Genomic DNA, 16,460 nt, shown 5'->3' on the forward strand with positions numbered 1-16,460 from the left:
CAATTATTGTATTTACCAACATCAAGAAGTCACAAGCAAAGAAAGACCACACCATGGTGCATATTTAAACAAGGAGAGTTTACTGGTCAAAACTATTTATTAAACAAATAAAACACATTTTTTTAACCACCAAAAAATACACGTTCAAACTAACACAACAGCGGCCCAATATCAGACAGAATTCCACTCTGTAGAGTGAGCAATCATAATGAAGCGGTTGGTTTTATTTTGTGGATTCAAGCTGCACTTCATATTTTTGGCCACCAGATGTCACCAGAGAGGACTGTGTTGAAAAGCTTTGCGTAATGAACCGTTTTTCAATACAAGCTTCAGTGCTTCAGAAAGCTTCATTTGGCCATCACTACTGGTGGCAAGTGGCATCTTGGCAGCTGCATGCTTGACTTTTCTCAGTTCATGGGCAGTTATTTTGCACCTTGGTTTTTCCACACGTTACTTGCAACCCTGTTGACTATTTTGAATGAAACGCTTGATTGTTCGATGATCACGCTTCAGAAGCTTTGCAATTTTGAGACTGCTGCATCCCTCTGCAAGATATCTCACTGTTTTTGACTTTTCTGAGCCTGTCAAGTCCTTCTTTTGACCCATTTTGCCAAAGGAAAGGACGTTGCCTAATAATTATGCACACCTGATATAGGGTGTTGATGTCATTAGACCACACCCCTTCTCATTACAGAGATGCACATCACCTAATATGCTTAATTGGTAGTAGGCTTTCGAGCCTATACAGCTTGGAGTAAGACAACATGCATGAAGAGGATGATGTGGACAAAATACTCATTTGCCTAATAATTCTGCACTCCCTGTATAGCTTGAAGTCCGCACGTTCGACCCAAGTTGAAATAGAGACTCTGGGTCCGTCGACCCCAGAGGGTTAATCAGAAAACCTTAAGTTGGCTAGTTATGTATTGGCTAATGTTTAAAGCTTTCACTTGAGCAAAGTAACTCATATTACTGCTTACCAACCAGAAGTTGCAAGGAGATTGTTGACGGAAGTGGCTCTGATGGGGCTAGTTAGCTGTGGTAGCTGGTGATAATTATGAGCCTATCGGCTAATGGCGAAAATAACAGAGGAAATCGGGATAGTAAGCCAATTTCTGTCTTAGCGCATTTGCGCCACTGTGCGTTTTTGTGGTCTTCTTTTGTGGATCTGTCAGTGAATTTTGGTGAGAGTGTGGTGAACCTTGCTGTTTGGAATCGGTGATAGCTCTGAAGGCTAAATAGCCTTTCTTAAGCCGGTTACATGAAGTCTGGAGAATTTCTGGTTCAGTTTTGTTTTTTTAGCTGACTTTTTTTGTAACTGCTCTTTTACTCATGGCTTGTTTTTGTTGTGTTTGGTGGTTGTAGAAATGGTTTATATGAGATTTTAGCTGGGATTCAGTGGTTTCTGTGGATACCATAAATGTCGGTACTCACATTTCTGACCCGGTGTTATAACCAATTAAACGTGATCTTCTCCCTTTTAAGCTAACCACGCTAACGCGTTGACACTGTGCAGTCCCACGCACGGGGCGATCCGCGCTAACTCACTAACGGAGATTTGCCGCATTAATGCGGTTAAGCCATTAATGTCATTTTAACAAGAGTAACGCTGACAACGCTAAATATAATATAATATATTTAGTTCTAGCAGTTCTAGAGGCCGACTTGCGGACGGCTGTGGCGGTGACACAGACGAAGAAAATCCAGAGGCGGACCACGCGGAAGACAGTGGCGGCATGGAAACAGTTTAGGAGGACAGCCGCGTAGAAGACAGAGGTGATAGAGCAGGTCCGAAGGCTGTCTGCGCCGGCGAAGAGGTCCAGTCAGCGGCCTGGAAAGTGGCCACCGACGATGAACCGGACGTGGGCGAGGTCGAGCAGGCTGAGCCAGACACGGACAAGGTGGCAACATGGCCACCGCAGGACCAGATGAGGCAGGACCAGAAGCAGGAGGTGAGTGGACTCTGAGCTGTCAGCGGACACAAATTGTGGAAGCGGCTCCTCAGACCCCTCAGCGAAGACAGGAGACTGAACTACTGATGGAGCTGGTAAAACAGTTAATGATGAAACTATCTCCTGAGCTGAATACTGAACAGCTAATAGCTGAGCAGCACGCTGCGCTAATGGCTGAGCTTCTGGCCGAGCTACAGGCTAAGGGAGTGAATGAATGGAACACAGGAAGGAACGAGGGGAGACAACACAGACGAACCAGCAACAAGCAGAAGAGAACACAGGGCTTAAATAGTCACAGAAGCAATGAGGGAATGGGACACAGGAGAGGAACATAGCTGGGAGAAATCAGAGAAATCAGACGCAAAGCAGAATACACTAACATAAGACACAGACCTTCAAAGTAAAATAAGAAGTACACAGAGACAGCCTGGAGGGGGAAAGAGAACATGGAGGAGCACATAACGGGATGAGAAAACACAGAACACAAGGAGTGGGAACACGGCACCAGAACTAACACCATAATATACTGTAAACACAGACACACAGAGGGAGACACAGAGGGCAACTACATGAGGGAAGCATATTAAATACTCAGGGAACGAAACAGAATACAGGAAACCTAAACTAGAACACTAGACACTATGGAATAAACTAAGATGAACAACGAGAATCTTTAACATGAATCACAATACAAAATTATAAAGACAAAAGATACTCAAAACCCTGAGAGTTTGGTGTACAGTTCTGTGGGGTTCTGTGGATTTCCTAGTGTCTCTACTGAATAATGCTACTTTTGTCATATCTGTGTGTAGGCAGGCAGGAAGAGAGGACCCAAAATGCAGGACTCACTGAGGCGGAAGTAACTCAAAACACACATCTTTATTGCTGGTAAGAAGCAGAACAGAAAAACACTAACTAAACTGGAAGAACAGAATAACTAGGCAGGAAGGCTGGCTGGCAAACGGAACACACAGAGGAAGCGAGGGTGAACAGACATTAACGACGCGACACCGAGTAGGGGAAGACACAGACACTAAATACAAGAGGTGAACGGAGCGAAGAGGAAACAGCTGGGAGACACTGCTGACGCTGATTACACTGACGAGACAGGGAGAGCACAAAGCTGAACGCACTGACATAGGACACAGACCTACAAAATAAAACAGGAAGCACACGACAGACAGAGACACAGACTCGTAAACAGGCATAATGACGTCATGGGCAAACAGCGGGACATACGGGCAGAGAAGACTAAGCACAGGCAACCTAAACCAAACATGAGAGCAAGATAACAAAACCTAAACCAGAAATAATCATCATCGTCATCATCATCATTGGATAACTAAAGAATCAGAATATAATTATAATCAAAACGGTATCACCAGAGAATAAGAACTAATCCATAATGCAAAAATAAACCAAAACATAAGAAACTCAAAATACTGGGTCGAACCGACCCAGGACCGTGACAACTTTAAGTGCTCGATGATTTGGTGGACTCCCCCTATGTGGTTATATTGTCATGGGCCCGGGTCTGAAGGACCCAGGGTTTTTGAATAAGTATGGACATGTGTATTTTCGGTGCTGCTGTCCTTTGTTTCCATGTGTTTGTGTATAGGTGGGTGTGTGTGGGCGTGACAGAGCACCAGTTCTTCAGGCCTGGTTGGTGTGTCAGCCAGGAGCCTGGCCACACCTGCGGAGGAGAATCGCACACATGGCTTGTTTTTAAATAGCTCCCCTCGTCGGGGAGCTATTTAACAGTTTGGCTGAGCGCTCCTCCACACTGGATTGTTGTGTGAGACTCCACGTTAGTGTCAGCTCAGAGTTGAGTGAGTGAGTGAGTGAGTGAGTGAGTGAGTACGGCTGCATCTGTTGTTTCCTCCAGGTGGAGAGTGGAGCACAGGAGGGCAGTGAGCACAGGGACATGGGAGCGGAGAGCACTAAAGTTTTCGACTTTTGGGAGAAGATGCAGCACGGAAGTCAGGGGTGCACACAGGTATTTATTGTTGTCAACAGGTGCTTCATGTCACATGCTGTCCATTCGCACAGCAATCTGTGTGTGGTGTGTGTGAGACAAAGGAAAACAGTGTTATTGACTCTCGCTCCATCACTATGAAAAATCAAACCACAGCCCTTCGTGCTGTTGAGTCAGTAACACACAGAGTCAGGTCAGAGATGGTTATATGAGTGTGTGTGTGTGTGTGTGAGCTAAAACGTGCAGCAGAAGGGCTTCATGAGGCAAATTAAACAGCAGTCAGCAGCAGGTCAGACAACCTGGGGGGTCAGAGAACTAAAGAGGACTTCTCCTGTGAGTGTTCAGGTTCATTGTTTCAGTTTAAAAGCTGCACGGGTGTGTTGTTGGAGCGGTCTGTGAAAAATCAGTGCAAAGATGCGTCTCAAAGGCACGTTTTAGAGGCTTTTATGTCTTCTGACAGGGTCTGTGGAAACATGCTGCACTGCAGAGGATTTTATGTTGTCACATGCTAAAAACTGTCAGTAGTACTGACTTGCCACATCATTATGGCCTAAATATTCTATCATTATTGTCAAAGTCCTCTGTATAGGGTGTTGCGAAATCAGTTTCACCCCGGTTTGTTTTATTCCTCGAAACTTCCAGAGACGGCACCGGAACTCAGTAGTTATTTCACAAAACCTTTATTCATCTTAATTTAAGCATGCATTACTAGAAGGGAAGACGAGGCCGATGTCCCTCTTCAAAATCTTCACTCCTTTGTTAGTTACAGCCAGTTTTATAGAAGCGACCCCATCATAAAACCCCCATGGTGTGCTGCAAACTGTGTGTCTGTGTGTATGCACGAGCACGTGAGTGCCTGTGTGTGCGTATCCGTATGCCTATGTCAGTGCACGTGAGTGACTGAGTGTATGCGCGTACCTGTGTGTATGTGTGAGTGCACGTGAGTGAGTGTGCGTGTCGATGTGTGAGTGTAACAGTTTAAGCACTGTGTGTGTGTCTCTGCGTACGTGACTCCCTGCCGGTCATAAAAGTCCATCTCCCTTCCAGACCACAGTTATCCAGTTGCAAATGTTGAGACCCCCACCCAGGTATCCTCTGGGGAATTTCCACTCAGCATTAACTCCTCTTTGTCTTACTTTCACAGTTCAACTGGGGAGGGTCTCCTAAAATCTACTCCTAACTTCATGACACAAGTCAGGCCTTTATTTATATCCAGGGCAGTGTCAATGTCTCACAATTCTATATCCTATCTAACACATTCCTAAACTCTAAAATAAGCTAAACATTCCTACAAGGGCTGTACTTCGCAGGATGTACACCAGTATGTATCTGTGGCCGTTTTCAGGAGAGTCAGCAGTGTTACTGTACATATAGACTCCTGAGTTTCCCCTTTAACGGAGCCAGACCTGGTAAAACTCAGGAGCTGTCCCCGTTCTGGCTGAAACCGGAACCAGTGTTTAGGAAACTGCAAAAACTGCACTTTCTCTTTCTTTCACTTAAGACTCCAACAGCAAATCAATGCCTCTAGATTCTCATCCTAAAATGTTGAACTTTACAGCATTACAAAGCATGTTTATGTCTGGCTACAGGAAACTGCTGTTTCCTGCTTTGTAATGCTGTAATGCTGTTCCCTGTACATCACAAACCTGTGTACTCTTTGGCCCAGGCCTGGATAAATGTGAAGGGTTGCACCAGGAAGGCAAACTTTGATCAAATCAAACATAAAAATGATATATAATGAGATTTCCACAGTGGTCAGGGTCCAAAGACCCCTTCAGAGGTGTTTTTGAAAAGATAATAAATGGACTGGTTCTTACATACTACACAAACACTCAGTGTGCTTTCCATCTCATATTCACACTCTGATGAATGCACTGGGAGAAGCTCAGGGTTCAGTATCTAGCCCAAGACTACCTTTGGTATGCAAACTGGAACAGGAAGGAATTGAACCACCAACCTCCTGGTTAGTAGATGCCCTGCTCTACCTGAGGTAGGCAACACACATTTGCATCTCATTTTAAGTTTCAATATGGACCAGGTTGGGTTGTTAAATTGACAAATTAAAATGATTTAATATAGTAGGTCTTAATGATTTAAGACCTACTATAGAACCATGTCCGCCAGAGCTTATCTTTATATTTTTACATGCTGTAGTGGCATTTTTGGGAGTATTTCAAGTTGCTATACATCAATACAACCATTATATCCCAAATTTTTTATAATATGTATGCAATAAGTCCATAGTAAATACATAAATTGGAAAAAAGTGCAATAAACTGAAAAAAAAATCATTTTTGTTTTGTTGTTTTACACATATCCATCCTTTCCAGGGTTATTTTGCGTGTCTTCATAGTTTTATTTTTGAGATACACCAATTTTTATATACTGCAGGAAAAACGAAAATAAATATTATGCAAATTTGCAAAACAACAGCATGTGCATCAAAATAAACTATTTCCAATAGTGTAATTTGAGTTCCAAGCATCCCAGAAACTATACAGAAAGGCATAAACTCAAACATGACTTTTAAAAACACCAGCATATCTTTGTAAATGCCCTATAGGAAAAAACTACATTTTCCGCAAAAATGACGCCACTTCCGGTTTCGGGCAGGTAGTGACCTAGGACAAACTGAATACATAAGATGTACAATTCCTCTGCTTTCATATGCAAAAAAATTATTGTGCTAGCTTATTTGGTTGCAATTCTAGGGGCTTTAAAAGTATTTACGCAAAACGGAGCGTGCCCGCTCTGACCGGCCATAAAGAGTTAATATATTTTATGTGAAAATAACTTGATAGGGTAGCACTGATGCCTCAAAGCAAGAAGGTCCTGGGTTAGAATCCATTGCCCAGCTGGAGCCTTTGTGTCTGGAGTTTGCATGTTTGGGTTCTGTACAGGAACTCCAGCTTCCCAAAGTCCAAAGACAAGCAAGCTTGGTCTACGGCGATTCTAAATTGGCCGTGACAGTGAACAACTCTCTCTCTCTCTCCCTGTGTTAGCCCTACAACTGATGAGCTGCACAGGTGATCAGGTCAACCTGAGACAGGGTGAACTGTGACAGTTGAGGTAGGCTCCAGCCCCCTGTGACGAATAATGTAATATCATAAAAAGCTTCTAAACACCTCCTCATTGGACCTTTTGCTACCATTCAGACTTGACGAGTCTTTGATTCTGTTCAGGTTTATGTGACTTTGTTTACATTTTGTTTGGGTTTCAACCATCTGTTTTCTATTAGAGGCAGACAAATGCAAAAGGACGTGGAACATATTTCTGCATACAATTTAAAAGGCTGTAAAATCACAGACGAGCACAGAAACATGCTCCTGCATGTACCCGTGAACACCAAATGGCACAGATTTTGAACCCACTCATGCAGACTCATGCCAGCCTTGACATGCCCTGTTTAGCTGTGATAGCAGTTGACCAGCGGAGGAAGAAGCAGACAGTGGGGCTGATGAGGAAGAGGCGGATGTCACACGGTGGATAAATGTTTAAAGCAAGAAGAGGCAGAAATGTACGAATTATCACTTGGTGTCACTGATGGACGTGGAGCCATATGCCCCACTCGTGGCTCTTTCAGCATTGTGACATCTTGCCGATGTGACAGCTGGTTATGGATATTGTGGCTTACAAATACAAGTCATTTGAAATAATTTGGGGACCATGTAAATTCTTCATTCAGCTGTCTGAAAAGGAAAATGTGTGCATTCAGCTCTAAGCTGCTCAGGTGTAGAGGGAAGATAGTCGCTCTTATTCTGCATTATTTGCTTTGGCTGCCTTGGCTGAAGTGCTGCTAAGTGTCCCAGCGTGGGTATACAACTGAATGTTTTTGTGAGTAAATGATGAAGCGTGACAGTGTTGTAAAGCAAATCAAAACCACATCCCCGTCCATTCAAATTCAGCTTTTTTCATGATTATTATTCCTCGACAGGTGCAGTCAGCGATAAACGACAAACACTTTGTGAAATTTATCTTTTTTGAACATAAATCCAAAGATAATAAAATAATAATCCCCTCCGACATTTTTCATGACATGCAGCTCGATTCAAGTCGCCCAATTTATGTGAACCTGCCTGTTTCACAGTGACTGCAGGACAGCAGGGCGAACTTTTTATTTTCTCTAAACTGATGTTGGTGCCACAAAGCAGACAAGCACTGAAATAACAAATATGTATGCCATCGTGTGACATTTTCTGAATCTGGCCTGCCTAAAGTCGTGCTGCAGGCACAGGGCTATCAAAGCACTCAATCAATGAAATTCAAAGAGCACTTCAGATAAACCACCGAACACGTCTTAAATCCTTCAACAGTATCAATAGATTGAGTCTGCCAAGTGAATCCAGTCTGGTGGTACATCTCTTAGTTTCTTTAGAAGTAAAAGAACCAATGAAGTGCTCAGTGCCTCAGAGTATTAAACTGCCTAAATACTGACAGGGTTTGCAGGGTCTGATAATGGCATTACTGCTTTTAATAAAGAGAGCTGACTATTTCCAGTACTGTAAGCCTTCAGGTCTAACTGCTCTTAAGGTTGTGATCGAGGGTCTTTGACTATGTAGATTTTTGAATTCTAACTTTATTTCATGTTTTGTTTTGTATAACTTTATTTTCAGTGTAGGCTGTGTTTTTGATTGATTGAATCTTTATTTTGAACATGTTGAAAAAGTACAACAAAATAGAATTAAAAGAGACAAATGAACAAAGCAAAACAAAAGGAAAACGAGCAAACACAACTCCAAATAACGTTCATGTTCAAAAAGGAGCAGGAAGAAGCATAAGCTTATTTAATCCCACCCCTTTTCCACTATCTAGTATCAATAGACTACAGAAATACCTCATTGCAATTACATTATATGTTATGTGTAATTTTTTTTATATATATATACATATATGTTTCTATCTATCCATACATATGTATATACACACATACATACATATACACATTTTCAATAACCCCATTAACACCTCAAGGATACACAACCTATATATATATATATATATATATATATATATATATATATATATATATATATATTAGGGGTGCAACGATACACAAAATTCACGGTTCGGTTCGATACTTTGGTGTCACGGTTCGATATTTTTTCGATACAAAAAAATGTTCATGTATTTTTAATTTGTCATTTATTAAAATTATAAATATATATTTTAACTCAAAAGTACAGTTTTTAAATTTAACCCTAACCCTTGTGCGTGTTTTTTATTTTGACAGCGAATGCGCACCTGCGGACCACTTATGTGCAGCCCTGGTTATTTAGCTCATCATATCGCAGCCACAGAAATTCTTTTGTCCATGAAACCATAAAGCTGCACTTTCTTTTTGCCTCATAGTCTGATTTGTCATAACTTCTCCGTTTTGTGGTAAGCTTTTCTTTGGCTGTCACTTCTTCACCCTGACCTGTCTTATTTGGCTCAGCAGAACTGAAATGCTTTTACACGCTCACTCACATAAGCTCAGCGATTCTCTGCGCGATCAACCTCTCACATGTGTAAGCTGCGGGAGATTTCACTTGTCATGTTTGCATAGTAAGCTAACGATTAATAAGACGATGTCAGAGGAATTGGTGCACAAATTATCATCACTCACAGATCAGTGCTGTCGCTCTCTATACACAGTTCGCACGATTGCAAAGTGAAAGCAAAAAAACAAGCGCAAATTCAAACGCGACTTCAATATGTCACATATTGACAGTGGCTCACCGATGCCAATGACATAATTACCCAGCTACATTTCTGAAAGAATGCAAAAGCATTGACATATATTTTTCCTACAATAGCCCGACGGGCAGGGAAGAGAAAGATTTTGGTAGCCCGACTGAAAAAAATCGCTAGCTCCAGGACGTCGGGCTAGCGATATTGCAAGCCCTGTATCTGATTGAGGAATCACTCATCTTTGGAAAAGAGAGTTTATTACAGAGAAATGGCTCTTTCCAAAATAAAAGCTATACTATCCGCTTCTTCTGGGCTATATTCTCAGCAGCATAAGGAGAATCATGTGCTAACAGCTGTCTAAATGACTCGGCTAAAGTTAGTAGCATGCTTGTTGTTTTTGTCTTTGCACTAGGATGATGTCGGCGTAAATGTGCAGTCATATTCGTTGTGTTCCCACTAGTGCTTTCAGGTTAATCTCGTTGAAATGACCTTAACGCCACAACACGGCAAATCTCCGTTAACGAGCTACCGCCGATCGCCCCGTGCATGGGGCTAGACGGCCAACACGTTAACGAGCTAACTGCGCTAACACACTAGTTCACACCAATGTAATTGAGCATTGCATGGCACATCCAACATACTGTTTTACTTTAGTCCATGACTCGCTTACCTTCAGGGTCATACGTCACATGAAAACCAAAATAATTCCAAACGCCAGATCTGAATGAGGTTCAATTTGCCTGTTGCAAGGAGAGCTTAACTTCTGTCTCGCTAGCTTTCCCTGCGCTCTTCCTTCTGACGATGCTGTCTGTGTTGAGCGCTCAGTGGATCTGCGCTCGACAGTGCAGCCTAGGCGGAGTAGTCGAACACAGATTCACTGAGCGCTCAACACAGACAGCATCGTCAGAAGGAAAATTGATAAAATAAATTACAAATGTTGTATTGTTCGATACATATGCGTACCGAACCGAAAGCACTGTATCGAACGGTTCAATATCGATACGAATATCATTGCACCCCTAATATATATATATATATATATATATATATATATATATATATATATATAGACTTGTAGCCAAGCATCTCACTGATCACTGCTGCCGTATTGTAGATCAGCTTGTTAGTGTCGGTAATCGTGGTTGTAGGTATTGCCCGTAGTGCTGCATTAACATCATCTAGCAGACCTTCTGAGGGTACTTCACGTAATCTTGGTAACCGGCTACGGGGGATCCAGGTTTCAAGCTTGGCCATGATCCTATTTTTCAGGTCAGTTCCTCTCGCACTCAACGATCCTTCTCCTATCGCACTTGGGGCTATGTACCCAATCTCGGGTGGGGGTGATGATATCTCCCCCCTGACCTGGCGTCCTGACTCCTCCTTGCCGTAGCATTTGTGTTGTACCTATGGAGAAGGAGGCTAGAGGGCAAGATCAAAGTAGCACGGAGGGAGGTTAGCCAGCTAACGGAGTTGCAGAAAGGTGCGACAAATAAGGTGCCTATGAAATACAGCAAGTTGTCCATACCTGAGGCCTTGGAAACTGCCAAGCAAAGACTCACAGCCTTGGCCAGCCGCTTGAGGAGGTACACCAGAGAGATAGAAGGCAGGAGAATAAACCAGCTGTTCTCCACAGAACCAGCAAAGGTGTACTCTCAGTGGCAAGGGAACAATAAGAGAACAGCACCACCAAGGCTGGAGACGGAGCAATACTGGAAGAGCATATGGGAGAAGGATGCAACCCATAACGGCAATGCTCAGTGGCTAGAGGATCTGAGGGCAGACCACAGCGACCTCCCTGAACAGGGTCCAGTAACCATCACAGTGGCAGATATCCAAGAAAGGGTCTCCAGTATGAAGAGTTGGACAGCACCAGGGCCCGACATGGTTCACGCCTACTGGCTGAAGAAGCTGACTGCACTCCACGAGCGTCTGGCAGCACAAATGAACCAGCTGCTAGTTAACGAAAGACACCCGGAATGGCTAACTGAAGGCCGGACGGTCCTGATCCCCAAGGACCCCAAGAAGGGACCGGTCCCCTCCAACTACCGACCAATAACCTGCCTCAGTACTACATGGAAGCTCCTGTCAGGCATCATATCGGCTAAGATGAACAGGCACATGGGTCAATACATGAGCGGGACACAGAAAGGAATTGGCAAGAATACCAGAGGTGCAAAACACCAGCTACTGGTAGACAGAACAATCAGCCGAGACTGCAAGACCAGACTGACCAACCTGTGCACTGCCTGGATTGATTACAAGAAGGCCTATGACTCAATGCCCCACAGCTGGATACTGGAATGCCTAGAATTGTACAAGATCAATGGGACCCTAAGAGCCTTCATCAGGAACTCAATGGGGATGTGGCGTACAACACTAGAGGCCAACTCCAAGCCCATAGCACAAGTTACCATCAAGTGCGGGATCTACCAAGGAGATGCTCTGTCCCCACTGCTGTTCTGCATAGGCCTGAACCCCCTCAGTGAGATCATTAACAAGACTGGCTACGGATACCGACTACGGAATGGAGCAGTTGTCAGCCACCTCCTGTACATGGATGACATCAAGCTGTATGCCAAGAGTGAACGAGACATCGATTCACTGATCCACACTACCAGGCTATACAGCAATGACATTGGAATGTCGTTCGGACTGGAGAAGTGTAGTCGGATGGTAACAAAGAGAGGGAAGGTAGTCAGAACTGAGGGGATTGAACTACCAGAAGGCAACATTGCAGACATAGAGGACAGTTACAAGTACCTGGGGATCCCGCAGGCAAATGGGAACCATGAAGAGGCCGCTAGAAAGGCTGCAACCACCAAGTACCTGCAGAGGGTCAGGCAAGTCCTGAGGAGTCAGCTGAATGGTAAGAACAAGATCCGGGCCATCAACACATACGCCCTGCCCGTGATCAGGTACCCTGCTGGGGTAATAAGCTGGCCAAAGGAGGAGATAGAAGCCACTGACATAAAGACAAGAAAGCTCCTGACCATGCATGGAGGGTTTCACCCCAAGTCCAGCACCCTGAGGCTGTACGCTAAGCGGAAGGAAGGGGGCCGGGGACTGGTGAGTGTCAGCACCACAGTCCAGGATGAGACAAGGAACATCCAAGAATACATTGGGAAGATGGCCCCAACTGACCGAGTGCTCAGTGAATACCTCAGGCAGCAGAAACCCAAGAAAGAGGAGGGAGACGAGGAACCATCATGGAAGGACAGGCCCCTGCACGGTATGTACCACCGGCAGATAGAGGAGGTGGCTGATATCCAGAAATCCTACCAGTGGCTGGACAAAGCTGGACTGAAAGACAGCACAGAGGCACTAATCATGGCAGCACAAGAACAAGCTCTGAGTACAAGATCCATAGAGGCTGGGGTCTATCACACCAGGCAAGACCCCAGGTGCAGGCTGTGTAGAGATGCCCCAGAGACTATCCAGCACATAACAGCAGGGTGCAAGATGCTAGCAGGCAAGGCATACATGGAACGCCATAACCAAGTGGCCGGCATAGTGTACAGGAACATCTGTGCTGAGTATAACCTAGAAGTCCCGAGGTCAAAATGGGAGATGCCCCCAAGGGTGGTGGAGAATGACCGAGCTAAGATCCTGTGGGACTTCCAGATACAGACGGACAAAATGGTGGTGGCTAACCAACCGGACATAGTGGTGGTAGACAAACAGAAGAAGACGGCCGTAGTGATCGATGTAGCGGTTCCCAATGACAGCAATATCAGGAAGAAGGAACACGAGAAGCTGGAGAAATACCAAGGGCTCAGAGAAGAGCTCGAGAGGATGTGGAGGGTGAAGGTAACGGTGGTCCCCGTGGTAATCGGAGCACTAGGTGCGGTGACTCCCAAGCTAGGCGAGTGGCTCCAGCAGATCCCGGGAAAAACATCGGAGATCTCTGTCCAGAAGAGCGCAGTCCTGGGAACAGCTAAGATACTGCGCAGGACCCTCAAGCTCCCAGGCCTCTGGTAGAGGACCCGAGCTTGAAGGATAAAACCGCCCGCAGGGGCGTGCTGGGTGTTTTTTAGATATATATATATATATATATATATATATATATATATATATAGATATATAGATATATATATATATATATATATATATATATATATATATATATATACACCCACCCATACCAACATACCCGTGCACACGCGCACACATGAAAATATTAGACAAGAACACCCTATCAAATCTCTACCTTTTCCCTGTACCCTGTAAAAACCATATCCTTAAACCGCTTTTTAAACTGCGCCATGCTTGGACATTGCTTCATATCTTTACTTAGTCTGTTCCACAGCTTCACTCCACACACAGAGATGCAAAAACTTTTTAATGTTGTACGGATACGAGGATGTTTTAAATTTAATTCCCCCCTCAAATTGTATCCCCGTTCCCTTTTAGAAAACATTTTTAGAATATTGTCAGGAAGCAGGTTATTTATTGCTTTATATATAATTTGTGGTGTGAGAAAATAAACCAGATCTGTGAATTTTAGAATTTTTGATTTTAAGAATAGCGGATTTGTATGATCTCTGTAACCAGTTTTATGGATTATCCTTATGGCCCTTTTTTGCAATATAAAGATTGATGATAGCGAACATTTGTAAGTATTGCCCCACACCTCTGCATAGTAATTCAAATACGGTGCAATCAGGGAACAACAGAGAATGTGGAGTGATTTGTGGTCCAGAATGTGTTTTACTTTACTCAAGATTGAGACACTTCTTGAAATTTTGTTATGTATATGATTTATATGAGACTTCCAGTTTAATTTATCATCTATAATCACACCAAGAAACTTATGTTCAAGTACTCTTTCAATTTCCACACCATCTACATGAATCTGCACTTGTGCATTTCTAAGGGAATTTCCAAATAAGATAATTTTAGTTTTACTTAGATTTAGCGATAGTTTGTTCCTGTTAAACCATTTTTTAATTTTGCACATTTCTGAAGTAATTGTATCCAGCAGCTCCTTTAGATTCCCCCCAGAGCAAAAAATATTTGTGTCATCTGCAAATAATACCAATTTTAATATATCAGATGCCTTACAAATATCATTTATATAAATAATAAATAATTTTGGACCCAGTACAGAGCCTTGTGGAACACCACAAGCAATGTCCAAGCATGATGAGGAATGGACACCCAGCTTCACAAAAACGTTTCCTGTCACTTAAAAAATGTTTCACCCAGTGCAGTACAACCCCCCTGATCCCGTACCGTTCCAGTTTATTAATTAATATGTCATGATTGATTGTGTCGAATGCTTTCTTGAGATCCAGAAATACTCCAGCTGCATACTGTTTCTGATCTATAGCATTCGTAATCTCCTCAATTGATTCGATTAATGCCAAAGATGTTGATCTTTTTGATCTGAATCCATATTGACTGTCAGAGAGTAATTTATATTTATCTAAGAATTTGTCTAATCGTTTATTAAACAGGTTTTCTAGGATTTTGGAGAATTGTGGTAGTAAAGAAACAGGCCTGTAATTTGTGAAGTGGCGTCTATCCCCAGTTTTATACAGCGGCACAACTTTAGCTATTTTCATTTTGTTTGGCACTTTTCCCGTCGGAAATGATAAGTTACAAATATATGTTAGAGGTCCTACAATTCCTTCAATGACCTTCTTGACGATTTTCATGTCAATATCATTACAATAAGTAGATGTTTTATATTTACACATGTGTACAATGTCAATTATTTCTTTTTCCTCCACTGATGTGAGGAACATTGAGGTAGGGTTCCTATCAATCAGGTTTTCACTACAGTCTACTGATGGCAGTGACTCAGGAATTTGTTCTGCCAGTTTTGGTCCAATATTTACAAAATAATGATTAAAGCTGTTGACCTTATCAGCAGTGTTTTCCATAATATTGCCATTGTCGATAAAGTATTGAGGATAACTTTGTTGTCCAGAATTATTTTTAATGATACCGTTTAAAACATCCCATATTCCCTTCATATTATGTTTATTGTTGTTCAATATTTTACTATAATACTCCTTTCTACATACACGTATAATATTGGTCAACTTATTTTTGTATTTTTTATATTTATTTTCAGCATCTTTTGTTCTTTGTTTTAGGAATTCCCTATAGAGTGTATTTTTCTTTTTACATGCATTTTGTAAACCCTTAGTGATCCATGGTCTATCTGAATATTTGTGCTTTCTGTTGTATTTTATTGTTGGACAGTTTTATCGTACAACTCCATGAATATTCTTAAAAATATGCCATATGCAATATCAATATTGGCATATTTCTTTTCTAAATTGTAATACAAGTTGTTGTTTAGAATGAAATCACTGGATTTCAGTTTTCTAGTCCTCGCTGTGTCTGTTAAGACTCCTTTTCTGCGTCATATGTTTACATGTTTGGCTACTTCCTGTTTTATTTTTAATAAAATCATCATCTCATGTGCTCTGTGAAATAAATAAAGTGCCTTCAGAATTATTGAGTCCATATAAAAGATGAACAACGCGACTATGTCATCACTGATCCCTAAATTCTTAAACCTGTTAGCATTTTGGATGCTAATATGATGTTTTTTGAGACAGTGTGAGTGTGGTCTGCTAATTTATCAACTACAATAAAGAATGCATTAGAAACTACATGAGTGCAGTATATATCATAACTGTGTGGTTCTGGAGTTTATATTAAACGTGTTCACTTGAGCTGTAAAGTTGGGGTCTGACTCAGATTTGGAAACAGCACCAAGGGGCCATTAAAGGAACTTCAATTATTGGCATTTCTGTGTTTGTGTCATGGTCTCCGTGTCTCTCCAGCTGTGCCAGAGGTTTGTTATTGTTTTGATCTTGAGCCTCACTGGTGGCTAGCGTTTCTTAAAT

This window comes from Aulonocara stuartgranti (genome assembly GCF_965226115.1).
Source record: "Aulonocara stuartgranti genome assembly, chromosome: 15".
Classification (NCBI taxonomy): Eukaryota; Metazoa; Chordata; class Actinopteri; order Cichliformes; family Cichlidae; genus Aulonocara; species Aulonocara stuartgranti.